We start from the raw sequence: 15,286 nt of genomic DNA, 5'->3' as shown, positions 1-15,286 counted from the left end.
GCAGTGCTATGAAATCCACTTTAGAAGCTGCAGTTATTGGACACAATGAAAGCTGAGCATCTCTGTGGCTCAGAGGAAAACTGAGCAGCAAATGTTGTCAGTCTAAAGCTGAAATACTAAAGAATACTGCTCCTTATGTGGAACACACCAAACTCCAGAGAAGCTGGAAGCACCACTGCGACTGAACTTGTGACATCATCACAGTTTACGCAGCTTCCTCCAACATCTATGTCTCTTGAGGCCTTTACAAAATATACTTCTGCCACTGATTTTTCTGATGAAGTGCTTTGTTTTATTGCCACTTAAATGAAGCAAACAATGCCCTTGTTGTTTAAACTGCACCAGCGTTGATTTATCTCTGTAATGTCTTGTGTTCTGTTCCATTCATTACAGATTGTCCAAATAGTGAAATCTAAGTGAAAAGAAGCCCTGATATAAAGCAGAACTATTCATGATAAATGCTCTTAACCTGTTGTAGTTTCAGTGAATGTGATCAACACTCTGCAGCTGGTGTATTTAAGGTGATTTCTATAGTTTATATAGAATTATTCTATAGTTTATATAAGTTACAAATGAGGATATCACGATGCAGCTAACAGCAAAGCTAACAATAAGCTACATAGGAGGAAAGCATCAGCCAGGCTCTGTCAGAGGTGACAGTGTAGAAACAGAGTGCAGGCATAGAGGGAAGTACAGGTTAAGTGGGAGATTACATTTCTACACCTGAACAGGGACTTGAACCCTGGACCCTCAGATTAAAAGTCTGATGCTCTACCAACTGAGCTATCCAGGCCCTATGAGAGTGTGTCTGAGTGACAGCTGACATCTGAAACACTTCCTGAGTCCAAAAGCTGTGACCTCATCTGAATACAAACAAAAGAGATGATTGTGGATTTTAGGAGGAGCAGCAGTCAGCTGAACACCGTCTCCATCCTCGGTGAAGAGGTGGTTGAGGATTACAGATACCTGAGGGTTCACCTGGACAGCAGACTGGACTGGAAATGCAACACTGAGGCCGTCTACAAGATGGGACATTCAGTAAACTATTCCTATAACTGTATGTATGCTAACTGAGTTGGCATGGGTTGGTGCACTAAACACATGTTACAGAGTTTAATATTTCTGCATCTTTTAGTAAAAACAGGAAAGAATGAGTGTATATTTCCAGCCAAATTCCCAATAAAGCTGCTCTCATCCACATATTTTTCTGTTTCTTTTGTCAGACGGCTAAACTGAAAATCAGCCCATTAAGACTACGTGTCAACTCGTGGTCACTTAAAGCATGTCCAGACTGTCGCTCTGCTCTAATAAAATCCTGATTTTGTAACCGCAGCCTCATGTGAGAAAATCCCCCTTCAGGTGACTTAAAGACAACATGTTGGCAGCGATTTCAGCTGCACTTACATGCAGCGTGATGTCCCACAGAGAAAGTTAGAGGCAGCAGAATGTCATGAAGGTTTCCTACACAGTCTATCCCGTGCATGTACGCTGGGACAACATGGTGGTCCAGTTAAATGGACGAGCCCACCTGGAACTGAAGCTGGACTTACCTGTGCATGCAAGCGTTCTGAATGTCCTGATCAAGATAAAAATATGTAACATACAGAACAAAAAGCATCCATCTCCAGCTGAAAACATGAAACCTGCAGACTACACATAAAATGTTCCACTGGGGTGACCCACCCAAGTTGGTTATTAGGAGGAAATTTCATAAATATCCTCAAAACCAGTTTTCCTCAGTGTGTAGACTTCAGGTTTTTGTTTTAAGTTTTGTACAAAGAAAATAGACTCAAATGTAACCTCTCTTCAGTGCATATTCAGAACTTATTTAAATCTTCCAGAAAAACTCTTGTTTTGATCGTTTTCTTTAAAATAAAGATTTTTAAAAAGCTAATTGACCATGTGCTCTGTTTTACATATAACATCAGTTACAGAGGTAAACACGCAAAGTTAGCATATTGACGGGTTTCAAATATATTTTTCAGTGGCGGCCGTGCTTTGGCTCACTGGGCCTTCAGTGCGGGTTTACCGTCCATTCAGAGTCGCTATTTAAATCCGTCCTGAGTGCCCACATGGATCTGGATCTCACTAACCGTGCTGTATGCCAATAAACACAGAGAGACAGCTGTTAGAAGACTTTCTTCTGCAGGTTTCCTTCTGATTTATTTATCTTTTAAACACTTATTCAGCAGCAGGATGTTTATTCATCAATTAGCCGACTAATAATGAACTATGAGAGAGATTTCACGTGTTGAGAGCAGCTTCCATTGTTATTGTTATTATTATCACGTATATCAGCAGATCAGAATATTTGATCATTTATATTTATAATATAATATTTATACATGTAAATAAAATACATAATACTCACAAGAGTTCCTGATTATTATCTATTTATTGACATAACACTGAGATGCTGCATATGTTAGTCCATTGTTGCCAGTTAACTGCAGCCTTGCACCTTTCAGCAGCAGCTGTTACCGCTGAGCAATCAGTTCCCTCTGCACTGAGGATCATATGAAAGCAGCTCCTGCAGCTTCAGGTTAGTGTCACAGGGCTCTGAACTTTGTGTTAGTGCAGTTTGGCAGGAGCAGGTCCCAGGCAAGCTTTAATTATATTGCACCAGAATGAGGTGAGTAACTTCTAGTCTATCCCAGTGCTTCTAAGTGGTGGCACTGAACCTCTGCTGCCTTAAATGTCTGAGGCAAGCAGAACCTCATTTGGTCTCAGCATTACACTATGAATATGCAGTTAAGCTCAACAGGACTGGGCATGTTAAGGGGAGGTGGTGGTTGGACCCCACTGGTCTCTAAATGTACTCAGAACTTCATATGAGATGTCCCTGTTTCTGCAGGGTTTTGTGGATTTCTTGTGTGCTGATTGGAAGCATCACCTGCATTCCTGCACAAAGCGGTAAGCTGATCCCAATCAAAGCTCAGCAACTAAAAGCAGTTTAAATTGACTCTGGGTGTAAATGGAAGGCTGGTCTTAATTCTCCGTTTCTTCACCCATGTATTCAGTTTATGGACAAGCTCTATCTAAGCCAACGTATCAGAAAGCAGCTGGAACCAGTGGTTCTCCAGCACAGCAGCATGGCGCTCAGGGAGGTCAGTCTGGAGCTCCTGGCAGCAATTACCAGTTTGAAGATGGGAGCTGGAGCCTTTCATCTGACACCAGCGGCGAGGACGAGCTAGTCTTCACTCCTGTGACCGACGAGGATCAAGTCTACGCTTACAAATCTCGGTCCCGCTACAACAAGAAGCGTGTGCTGTTCAGCCAGTTCCGCTACAGCCCAACAGAATCTGAGCCAGACCACGGCAAAACATCTCAGCACAAGGTTCCAGTTCAGAGCGGCTTCTGAGGATCTTTCTGGTGAGGCTCATTTTACTCTGCATGTGTGCTCTCTGTAGCTGCTGGTAGGTGACTGACTTTCTTTGTCTTGCAGATCTGCATATTCTAGAGGCATCGCTGCTGCTGCCGCTTGAATAAATGGCTTTAACTTGAATACCTTGTTGCTCCATCAAATGGCTCCTAGCTGTCTCTGGGTCACCCAGTTGTGGGTTGGAGGGGATAGTTGAGGGCCTGATGGGTTGATATGACTTAATCCTATAAATAAGGTGTTGGCATTAACTTAAGGACAGTTTCTGCTCAAAGGTGAGCTTGTGACGGCTTCAGCTTGGAATGCATTCCCAACTAAAACTGGCTGAAAAGCCAACTGCAGCTCTCTGGCAGCAGTGGGTAAAGGTGTGGCCTTGAGCTCTATCAGAAGATTCCACTGCTGCATATTGTGCTGAGGGGGAAACCTTTCCACTCTGTAGCAATTCTCACCCTACAGCTCTGGGTAAGGGCAGACCCATCAGATGCTGGGGCCATGTGAAACCTGGACAGTAGTTTCTGCAAGTCCATGTCCGAGGATGGCTTCATAACTATCTTCTCGGGTTGCAAAGGTCTTGTCCTTTGAATACTTGTAATGACGCTTGTGCGACACAAATGAAAAGCTGTGGCAGCTACTTTCAGTGACGTGGCTTGGGAACAAAATTTATTGGCTCAATGTTGTCACTTACTCACTACCTGGAAGGAAGTTGGATCAGGTGGTGGGCCAAACATCGAGTGGAGGACCCTGTTCATGACATCTTAAATACAAAGCTGAGTTTTTTTGTTTTTGTTTTTTTTTTTTTGATTAAATGTATACATTGAGGTTGGGTCATGGAGCCTCACTAGCAGAGGTGTGGCCAGAAGGTCATCATTGCCTATCAGGACAGTAGCATAGGACCTGCTTGTGAATATTAGCATGTTGGGAAACATTAAAGCTGAAGAAAAAGGCCTTTTGTGTTGGGTTCAGGAGGTTGACCTGAAGCAGGTACCAGGTGGCCAAAAGGGCTGCATCATCAGTAGCTGCTCAAGCTAAAATTCAGGGATGGGAAGAATTTGTCATCTGTTCCCATTTCTTTGGTTGCATCTATAAAATAACAGTTTAACATGCATTAAATAGTATTTCTGCAGAAATTCCCTGAGATGCATCTGGACCTTCAGCTGTGCAATGAAGCCTCATCAGAAATGGTCTCCATGGAAGGGTGGCTGTCAAACTGTTCTTAAGGAGGGAAACGGGGAGAAAAGGCTGAGCTGTGCCAAAGGACACAAGAAGTGGACTGAAAATCAGTGGCAGCAGGTCTGGAGGGATGAACCCTCCCCAGAGCCCGGGGAGGGTTGGAATAAATTTATTAAATAAATGAATAAATCAAACAACTCTCGTGGATTCTGTTCATTACATCAGATTTTACAGATCAAACATCTATTTTGTTCTACATTTGGATGCAAGAAGACGAGCCAGGTGTTGGAATATATTCAGTTAAGTCGTGAGCTGTACAACCACACAGTGGACTGTGCACAAAAGCATTCACTATCCTGTCTGGAACATGAACAAACATGTCTGATTAATACTGGGCATAATGCAACATCAAATGTTCCATCTATATGTGAGAATCAGATGTCTTACCTGGTCGTCCCTACAGCAAGGACACTGCCTGTGGGGACTACTTGCACATAGTCGATATATACTGACAGATAATTAAAAGAAAAACTTCTGTGGACTTGTTTCCACACATTAAGTCACTCACATTGCTAACCTGCAGGTTGCAGTTTAAATATGAACATGATAAAGTCTGGTCTTTGTTGGATTTTATGAAAGTAATTATGAGGACAGATGATGTGAACTACTGTAACAAATGTTAGTTTTCAGAATTAAAACAACCTGGGGATATAAATATTCTCATTTTCATAAATAAATATGAAGTTCAGGTGTGACAGTCAACATTTTACAGTAAAAAAAATACTTTCTCAGAAACTTAGACCCATATTAAAAAAGAGCATTATTCAAATAGACACATTTTCCCTTTTAAATGAGTTAAAAATGTAACTTTAACTTCAGTGTATTTTCAGTACAGTTCCACCTCACTGATGGCTGCTAAAGCCTCCACAGTACAAAGAACAGAAAACAGTCGCCTACAGACTATAAAGTGCTCAAATGTCACATTTCCCATGTTGGAAGTTTGCTGTGTCACAGGGAGTCTGTGGGAGTCTTTGGTTGTTCTCACAAGGCAACAAGTTTTCAGGAGGAATGATGGAAATCCACAGAAATCATCAAGACAAATTTGAGAAACACTTCCAGATATGAACAAAATGATGGCACAAGGTGCTTTAAACATTTAACCTCCGTTATGTCCTGTTTAATCAAGTTCATCTGAAATAAATCTAAGATCTCCTCCATATCACTTAATAAAAGAGCAGCTCTGCATCATGTTGTCTCACGTTTCTACATCTCAGCTCAGATATTAATCTGAGCTTTAAACATCTCAGAGTGCGCAGAAGGCAGTTAGCGTGACTTTAGGAAGAATACACCCTCTGCTATGTTCCAAACACATCCATGCTTCTAGATCCTCTGGATGAGAGAGCTGCAGAGCTCCTTATTCCTGCCAAGGAGTCAACATTATTTTAGAGTTATTTCCAGAACTCAGCAGGTTAACTTACTAAGACTCCAGTCTTATGTCACGCTGAGCTCAGTTTTTTCCCCTTGAAACCCAACTAGCAGCTCCCACTAGTGAAGTGGACAAGTCATGTGTTGGACCCAAATTTCATGGCTGTGACGACTTTGTGACGTATTAGAACCGAGGTTATAAGCTGGAGTCCTTCAGACCAAATCTCTGTCACTCCCCTCACACTCCCCAGCCAGAGATTAGGGGCCCACAGTGATCTGCAGGACTTTGGTCCAGATGTTTAACACCGTATCTGACCAAGCGTAATTCACCTTCTGTAAAACATCCCATGTTCATTCCTCACATGTTGCAACAAACCTTTTTAAATGTCAGAAGTGTTCATTTTCAGAGCTGAATTGAATGCAGCACGATCTGACTGGGTCCCAGGTGAGGTTTATGAGTGTAATTAGAGCAGGTAGAGCACCAATATAAAGTCAGCTGCAGCCTCAGATGAGTTACAGCACAAATCTTCTCTCAACAGCAGTCACTAGATTGCTGTTTTTGACCAGTTTTATCTGAATTGTGTTGCTTCTGTTTTGTCTTGTTCAACATGTTGTTTAAGGTTTTCTTCAGGTGAGTCTTCATGTTTAATGGTTTAGGTTTTTGTTCTCCTATATACTAAAGTTTCTTTCTTTTCTTTTGAAATCCAAACAGGATTTCCTGGCTTTGTGTCCTGCTCTTCAGCATTGGAACATGTTATCCCCCCCAGAAAAGCAAGTATATCAACATTTAGGTGCAGTTTATATAAAGGCAGCCAACATGGGAAGTTGTTTAGTCTGGACATGCTCAACCCATGATGTTGGCAGGAATGAGAGGGAAGAGGGTCTGCAACTATATTAATCATGCAGCACCAAATCCTACAACATATTAGACTTCAGGTTTAATGACCCACTTGAGCTGCAAATAGTCCTTTAGCTTTGTTTATTGTTACTAAACATATTGGCAGTGATACAGAGGCTACTGACAGCATGACTAACCATGCTGTCATACTTTGCTTCAACTAATTTCTGGGCTCAGGTCAAAACAGTGGATCCTCTGGCTCTGGTGGTAACACGTCTGGCTACGGCAGCGGCTCCTCTGGGTCTGGCTACGGCAGCGGCTCCTCTGGGTCTGGCTACGGCAGCGTCTCCTCTGGGTCTGGCTACGGCAGCGTCTCCTCCTCTGGGTCTGGCTACGGCAGCGTCTCCTCCTCTGGGTCTGGCTACGGCAGCGTCTCCTCCTCTGGGTCTGGCTACGGCAGCGTCTCCTCCTCTGGGTCTGGCTACGGCAGCGGCTCCTCTGGCTCTGGCTACGGCAGCGGCTCCTCTGGGTCTAATGCTGGCTTTACTGCGCAGGACGCAGACTTTGCTCGTTTCCTTGCTGCCCTAATGAACTTGAAGATCGACCGTTCTTTCCCACAGTCTGCCTGGACCTCCGACCAGGTCCCTAAGGACACGTCTGAGATGCGCACTGTATACCCTTCATCCCACATCGTCCAGTCCAGCAATGGCTACCAACGAGCCCGCGACTCCAGTTTGTACGCCAAATACTCCCAGGATGCTTTTGACCACGCTGATGCCAAGACTGGGTCTAAAGGGCAGAAGTTGTACTAAGGTAAAGCTGGACTAGTGTCTGAAGTATTGAGACTCCTGTTCAATACTGACCCCTTCTGTTTTCTGCAGGTGACTCTCATGAACACTTCCATGGAGATTGTGGCTGAACTCTGGCAAAATAAACTTGACCAATAAAATGAGGTCTGTGTATTGAATACTTGATCTCAAGGTTTGTTTTCACTTCATAGCTTTGAGTCTTCACCACACCCACTGAGGCTGACTCTGCTTTTGAAGGGCAAACTGAATACTGCTGCTTTAAATTCCACCACTACATGTTTCCTTCTCCTCATGGTTGACTTGCATTACACAAACCCAGACTAAAATAACTTGAAGCTCAGTACAGTGGCCGTGCTTGACCTTGCACCATGAAGGTGTTTCAGTTAAATCTGCACTCGCTGGCCTTTTCCAAGCTTTAATTGCATGTGACTCTTTAGCCTATGCTACGTAGCCTTGCCCCTCCTCTGCTTGGCACCACTTGGTGTCTTCTGTGTGCCTCATCAGAGCCATACATCCCTCTTAACCAACTGTCTCGACTTGCCTTCTGTGTGTGGCCTTTGTTCATCTCACCTGGGACACCAGCTGGAGGGCTATGACACTGTGCTTCATACAGACTCAGTCCTTCACATGGCATCACATCTTCCCATGTTGGTTTTCATCCTACACAAGACTTAAATATCTCCTGCTATTTTCCTGATTCTACCACATGTGGAAGATGCCTTTTCAATAATCAATTTGCAAAATATTTTTTAACTCCTTCAATTCAGATCACTTGCTATTAAATTAGCAATAGTTGGCACAATCAAACTTTCAAAGTACTCTCCCACAGTAGGCTCTCCGATACGGCCCTCTAGAAAAGGTCTCCAAACAGTTCTAGCAGAGTCTCAGTGAATGGAAGTGTGGAAATTATTAGACCTTTTGCAGAGTGGACTGGAGAGCTGTCCAGGGTGTACCCTGACTCTTTCAATTGGCAGCAGGGATAGGCTAAAGCAGAGCTACTCATTATGCGGCTCCTCAAGCTTTAATTGGTGGCTCGCACTCGCATAGTAGCTTATAACAATATGGTAACAAATTTTTTTTTAATAACATACAGCGAATACTGCACAGTGTGAAGTATTTTTATTAAGGCTTAATGGTGTTTCCTAAAGGGGGCTCTGTTAAACCTGGCAACGCAGCCCGCTTAAACCACCGTCACACTTGACCGCAGTGCACGCTAGCTCCATTAGTGAGATGCAGGCACAATGGGTCGGTTTTTAATTAAAAAAAAGGACTAAACCATGCTCATCTTGAATGTCTCACTATGATTGCAACAAACTACAAATACAACATGAAGAAAGTCAAGGACATGCATGCCAGCTTCCAGTATTGAGTATTAAGGATTCCAGTATTCAGGTAAATGCGGTCTTAATTGAAAATGTATTGGCTGTGTTGCTTCTTTTGTGGGATGTTTTATATGTAGAAATGCATATTTGCAAAAGGGGACTTGGTATGTTGTCATAAGTGGCTCTTCCCGTGATTTTGCTCTGCCAATGTGGCTCTTGTGGAAAAAAATAGTATCACTGGGCAAAAGGCTTCCACTACCCTAAACTGGATACATTGAGTAAAGTAAATGGATGGTAAGATAGTTCCAGTGAGGAACCTTGGAGTTTTTTACCAGAATTATCATTCAATGCACATGAAACAGGTTTCTAGGACTGCCTTCTTTCACCTTTGTAATATTGTTAAAATCAGGAATGTCCTGTCTCATGATGCACGTAAAACTGCTCCATACATTTGTTACTTCAGGATTTGACTACTGTAATTCTTTATTATATTCAGAGGATGCAACATCAATAGGCATGTTCTGGCACAACTGCAGAACCTGCCATTACAGAGTGGAAAGGCAACAAGTTGCCTATTAAAGCACAATAGTAGAGTGGTCAAAGAATATTTTAAATTGGAATAGGTTTTTATAAAAAAAAAAAAAAAAAAAAGAGAAAAATAATATTCGAATGTTGAAAAACATCTGCGCAGCCGCCATCTGCCTTGAGTCGTTACACTGCATGACAGGGTCAGGTCACAGGAGTCACACTGTCTGGTAAAGCGTCACTGCTGAAAGTTGATGGCAGAAAGTTCAGGGCCCAACTTGACTGCAGACACAAAGAAAGTGATTTTAACCCCCAATAATATATAAAGGCCCGCCTGGAAATACTTCAGATTTTGGTCAGTCGATGGAAAAATTTAGAAGCCTTGACAGTTGTATACGAGCTACAGTTAGCGTATCAGTCGACCACCAGCAACATGAGGTTACATCTTGAAAATATTCAAGAAAATAGACTTTGCGTAACATGAAACAAAAATTGTTAAATGTTTCAACTTGAATAAACCACCTATACAAGTAGTTAAGTCTGTTAACTTTAGAAAAAAAAAAAAAACCCTAGGCAAGGTCATCATTTGACAAGACTGCTGAAGACAGCACTGGCTGTGGCTCAACTGCAGAAGAATATTTAAGGAGTATCCAGCCAAGTATTTCAAGCACAACGTTGGGTTGGCAAGCCTTCCGGTTGGCTACCGTGCACTCAGCAACCTATAGAAGGGGTTGTGTCTGGCTGCCATGTACAGGTGTAGAGAAATGGCTGTAAAGGATGCTGTAGCTGATCGCTATATTCAATTGAGCAACTATTTAACACTTCCATAGCAATTCCTCTCAAGATGCAGAGCTTTGAGAAGCCATGTTTGAAACCGAAAGCAGAATGTCCGAGTCAAATATGACAGGCGAGGCCTGCCATTCGCCTTGAACCCAGATAGTGTACACAGGCCATTGTTTCCCTTAGTCAATCATTCTGAAGCAAGATCATTTGACAAGATTTTATTCAAAGACTAAAAAGAATCTTGTGCCGTTGGGATTCAGCTTTCCAATCTGAAACAGAACCAGATTAGTTAGAGCATTGAGATAAAGACATTTGCAGGCACCACTCAACATACCCTCTGCACATCATGTTCAGCTCTAGCGGGCACTTGGGAAGAACTTTTTCTGCTGCCCAGAACCATGGCTGTCAGTAATATGCTCCTTCAAGTAGTGGACATCCTGAAAGTAGTCTTTGCCCTTCTCATGCTGCTGGCTGAAGGTGCTGTAGGTTCCAGAGGGGTACAAGCCATACAAAAGCCTGTAGTCAAAGTCAGGAGATCCACCCACACCAAAGTGTGGTACCAGTACGGTTGCAGATCCCGGTCCAGACCCTTGGCGATCATCCGGGTAGCCGAATTCCTCCGTCTGCTGCTGGTAATTCCCGAGTTCAGCTTCCTTGGTGACACTGGAGGTCTCCCCTGACTGGAGGACAGGGCCAGGTGGTGACAGAGGGGCTGCAGGGAGAACGTCAGTGAGGCTGAGGGCTTGGGCTGACGCATCCTCAAAGACTGAGGGAGCAATAGCCCACTGGGTTTCTGTTTGGAGACATTTCACAATTAGTCCTTTTCACAGCAGAAGTTCTGATAGCACAGAGTGTTAACATCAGTTTCCTAGGATGTAAAGTTAAAAGCTCAACCCCCTCTCCAGAGATTTTGAGCAGGCCAAATGAAAAGTACAGGTGCAATGCTCGGGTTCTCTTTGGTGCCCCAGTAAGGCTGCTTATAGTGAAGGGCCTTTCCTCCAAGCAGAAGGGAGCCATTACACCACTGAGCATCATTTTGTTTTAATACACATGTTCTGAATTTTTTACAATTCAAACACAGCAGGTTTCAGCTTCAGAATAGAGTTCGGCAAAATTTGCTAGTGACTACATGAAAACATACAGACACCTTTAGGCTTCCAAACATATTTTGGGCTATCTACACTCCAAGCAGAAGATTTACCTTGTGGTCCAGATTGGGCAGCTCCAGGTTGCAGAGCGCCAGCGTCAGATCCTACGTCAACAGGCACATAAGTGACAGTAGAGTATCCTGTTGCAGGCAGGCCAGAGCTCAAGCTGCTCAATGCTGGACCCGTCTGAACAGCCTGTGGGACACCAGAAGCTTGCACAGCCATTTGCACGGGCACAACGGAGCCAGAGCTGCTGAATCTTGGGTCTCCCTGAAGAGCACCTTGGACAAAGCCGGGAGCTTGGACAAGGCCGGGAGCTTGGACAAGGCCGGGAGCTTGGACAAGGCCGGGAGCTTGGACAAGGCCGGGAGCTTGGACAACCAGTTGCGTTGGCACAAATGAGCCATAGCCACTGAGTCTTGGGTCTGCCTGAAGAACAGGTTGACTTAGACCAGAGGATAGCACAGGTGTCGCCATATAAACGTCACTGGAAGCAGTGTAGGGCACGGTCACCGGGCGGCCAGCGGCTGCTCCCTGGTAAGAGCCAAAATTACCTGCAGCTCTTGTGCCGCTGCTGCTCTGGCCTGCTGATTTTGAACCTGGGTGCATGAGAACAAGTTTAGCAGAAGCTGATTCAAGCAAGCATGTAATGTTTTACCACAACAGATGATAGCACACCTTTAGTGGGAAAACCCCATGTAGCAGCAGTCAACAAGGCAAAGAGGGAAACCCTGAAATCATGTACAACAAAGAGTAAGAATGTAATATTAACTAATGTTTCCAATCAAACAAACAAACAAAAACTGTAAAAGACAGCTTGTGCTTATACCTCAGGAAGAACCCAGCAGCTGTCATGGTGAAAACAAGCTATGAGAGGAAACAGCAAGGGTGAAGGTTTATAAATAATGCCACAGACCAGCCCAGACCAATCAAAGCTTAACGTGCTAACAACAGACAGCTGCTTGTGAGGGACTATCAGGACAGGTGGACGCTGGAGGCTCATCTGGTTGGTCTGGTATCAGCCTCATTGTCTCCTCTCGCCTCCACCCTCCTGTCTGTGCTAAAGGCACTTAGTCACTGCCAAATATTTTACTGTCGTAAAATAGCTCTACCCAAATTGTCGTAATTCTCAGATTTTCTATTTCAGTTAAACGTAGAAGCTGGAAATAACATCCTAGATGTTGAGTTTTCACACTGACCCACTCACACATTTAACAAGTTAACTGAGGCCTGTAGAGTCTGAGATGTAGCTCTTGTTGGTCTAGTGTTAAAGGGGAACTCCGGGGCATTTGAAGCGTGTTTCCATTGCTAGAGGTTGTCAAATAATGATAGTAGGACACAGAGAGGTGCAAATCTGCGCTCCCTGTGTGAAGATCGCTCTGTCCGCACAGCATGTCATGCGAGGCTAATACGTGGTGGCTAAGGGGCAAGCGCTAACCCTTCCACGTAAAACAACAACTTGCACACTGCAGAAACGTCACACCAGTTTATAACCCATCCGACAATAAAGTCACAAGCCTTACCATCAAAACCATATGCATGGTTCTCACATTACTGGCATGGGGACGTTACAAAACAACTTTATAAACAGCATGTCACTCACCGGCTGGTTGTAGGCTCGCGCATGTGAAAGCCCAGAAGAGTCGATGGAGAATAATCCCATATACAAAACAATTATCTTCTCTAGAAAAACTGCGTTCAAGTATTTAAAACATTACAACAATACATGCCCAGTAATATTCTTGTCAATTGACCTTTTTACCCAAAAGACCCACAAGAGGGTCATTTGACCCTTTGGACCCCCTGCGGACACTCCTTTTGTTGTGGAAATGTGGGTTGAGTGCTATATCTCTGCATCTTCGTTCCTTGGAGAGGAGCTTCTTTCACCACAAAATTCTTGAGGGAAATGAAGCAATAGTCCACATGCACTGGTATTTATCCATCTAACAATTGCAATAGATAACCAATTGGGATAGATCAGGTACATTCATTTGAAAATTGTACTAAATGTAAGCTGATTGTGTTAACTGTAGGATACTTGTACATAGCCATTTGCAAGGATGTACTAAATGATTGAGACATGTACAAAAGCATTTGAAATTTGATGAAAGCAATGATAAATGCCATTCTGTTGTGAGGAACTGCAAATTAGTTTTGGGATTTGTCCATGTTTTGAGAATGACATCTCAGTTTCAAGAAATGAGCCAAACCAATGGAGAAAAACTGTAACACACTGTCCGCCAAACTGTGCTATCTGTCTTTGCTGCTGATATCTTCATGCAAGTTGCTATTTACCTGTGGTTATTTTGGAGGCTGACAGCCCTTGGGAAGAAGCTGTCTGTCCCTGTTTGTCTTGGCTGTTACCACTGTAAGGTGTGACCCCCTCACCCCTCACCCCACACACGGCCCCTAACAGCCTCATTACCATAACAAAATGAGTGATTGGTGTATTCGGTAAAAGGCGCCGGGTCAAATGACCCCTCTCTGGCACTTCTAGGTAGGCAGAAAAATTCTGGAAGTTCTAGTTAAAGCTGCAGTCTGCAAGATTTGTTGTTGTCATACGTAAAGTCCTACTTTTTGGCATTTTAAGAGTTTACATGATCTATCAGAACGCTTGAAGTTGAAAACGGTGACCTCCGTAGTCGCAAAATGCAAGAAATGCTTATTTTTTAACCGAAAAATATAGGGGACCTAGAGAACTCATTTTTTTTTGTATTGGGGTATTTAATGTACTACTTTCAGAATCCCCGGACAGTTCCAGGCATTATGCTTGAAAAAGAGTTGCAGACTGCAGCTTTAAAGGAGACATGTTTTGCCCTTTTTGGTACAATTTCCCGAAGTCTTACTGAAATGTATGAGACAGGTCAGGAGCTCCTGGTCTTATTGGCCAAGTTTTTCCCCCAAAAATGTATTTTATTTCCTAAACATGATGCTTTTCTAACTTTAACCCAGTACTTTTAATGTTTTACACCTTTCGACCAAGTAGTTTTGGAAAAAAAGGTGAAAAACGAATGAAGGAAACAACGGTCTCACAGCAGTTCAAAGACTGGTGTCAAACACAAGTCCCGTGTTTAGGAGATGGTTGACTGTCCTCTGCATCCTTTTTAATCTCCTGACTTGGTCAGTGTTCCTTGTTGATAATCCAGCGGTGCAGGATGATGTTTCCTGTTAGTTTTGGCAGAACTGGTGCTCAGCTGCTGGCACAGAGGAATAACTGGCCCAGCAAAGAGCCTCCAACAAATAACCAACCGGATGATCCAGAACTTCCTGCAGCTAAACAAAGAGAAAACAGAGGTCATTGTCAGCTGTTAAAAAATCTGAGCTCAGCTTCAGGCTGTGATGTTAAAAAGCACAAACCAAGCAGGAATCTGGGTGTTATTAGTCGCTTTCGGACAGACAGTTCTAAGAAAGTAGTTATCAGAACTACCCTCCTCGAATTTCGTTCTGATAACTATCCTTCCCCAGCGGAACTGTTTCAGTCTGCATTCGCACATGAGTCGGGACCTGATAGGGACTGATGCGCCGCGCGCAGCCGTCTGCTTCAGTGACGTGTTAGCCGTTAGCCGTTTAGCGCTACATTCAAACACAAAACAAAACGGTAAAAGTAAGGAGAGTAGAAAAAACACCACCAAGAAGCTAATATGGAGAGTGGGGAGGCCACCGTGTTTATGGTCTGCATGATGGTGATATTAATCATGGACAATCACATCAGGCGTCTAATATCGAGGCTGGAAGAGCTCACAGAGAGAGTCAGGAGATACTTTTTCATTTCATGAAGGAAGAAAGGAGAGCAGAGCGCCGCAGACAAATGAAACCAGTGTAAGTTAACTTATTAAACACCCACCGGTTGTGTCTGTGTCATATGAGGAAACATTTCAGCCGTGGGT

At 43.6% G+C, this 15,286-nt stretch overlaps 1 non-coding gene across 1 annotated transcript; it reads right to left on the bottom strand.

Moving 5' to 3' along the window:
• Nucleotides 1-720: 720 nt before the first annotated feature.
• On the bottom strand, nucleotides 721-793 carry trnak-uuu (transfer RNA lysine (anticodon UUU)). The gene has a single exon. It is a non-coding gene; the product is annotated as a tRNA-Lys (tRNA).
• Between the last annotated feature and the right edge of the window lie 14,493 nt (nucleotides 794-15,286).

The sequence above is a fragment of the Odontesthes bonariensis genome, chromosome 11 (genome assembly GCF_027942865.1).
Source record: "Odontesthes bonariensis isolate fOdoBon6 chromosome 11, fOdoBon6.hap1, whole genome shotgun sequence".
NCBI classification, from domain to species: Eukaryota; Metazoa; Chordata; class Actinopteri; order Atheriniformes; family Atherinopsidae; genus Odontesthes; species Odontesthes bonariensis.
This window is presented reverse-complemented; position numbering and strand designations above follow the sequence as displayed.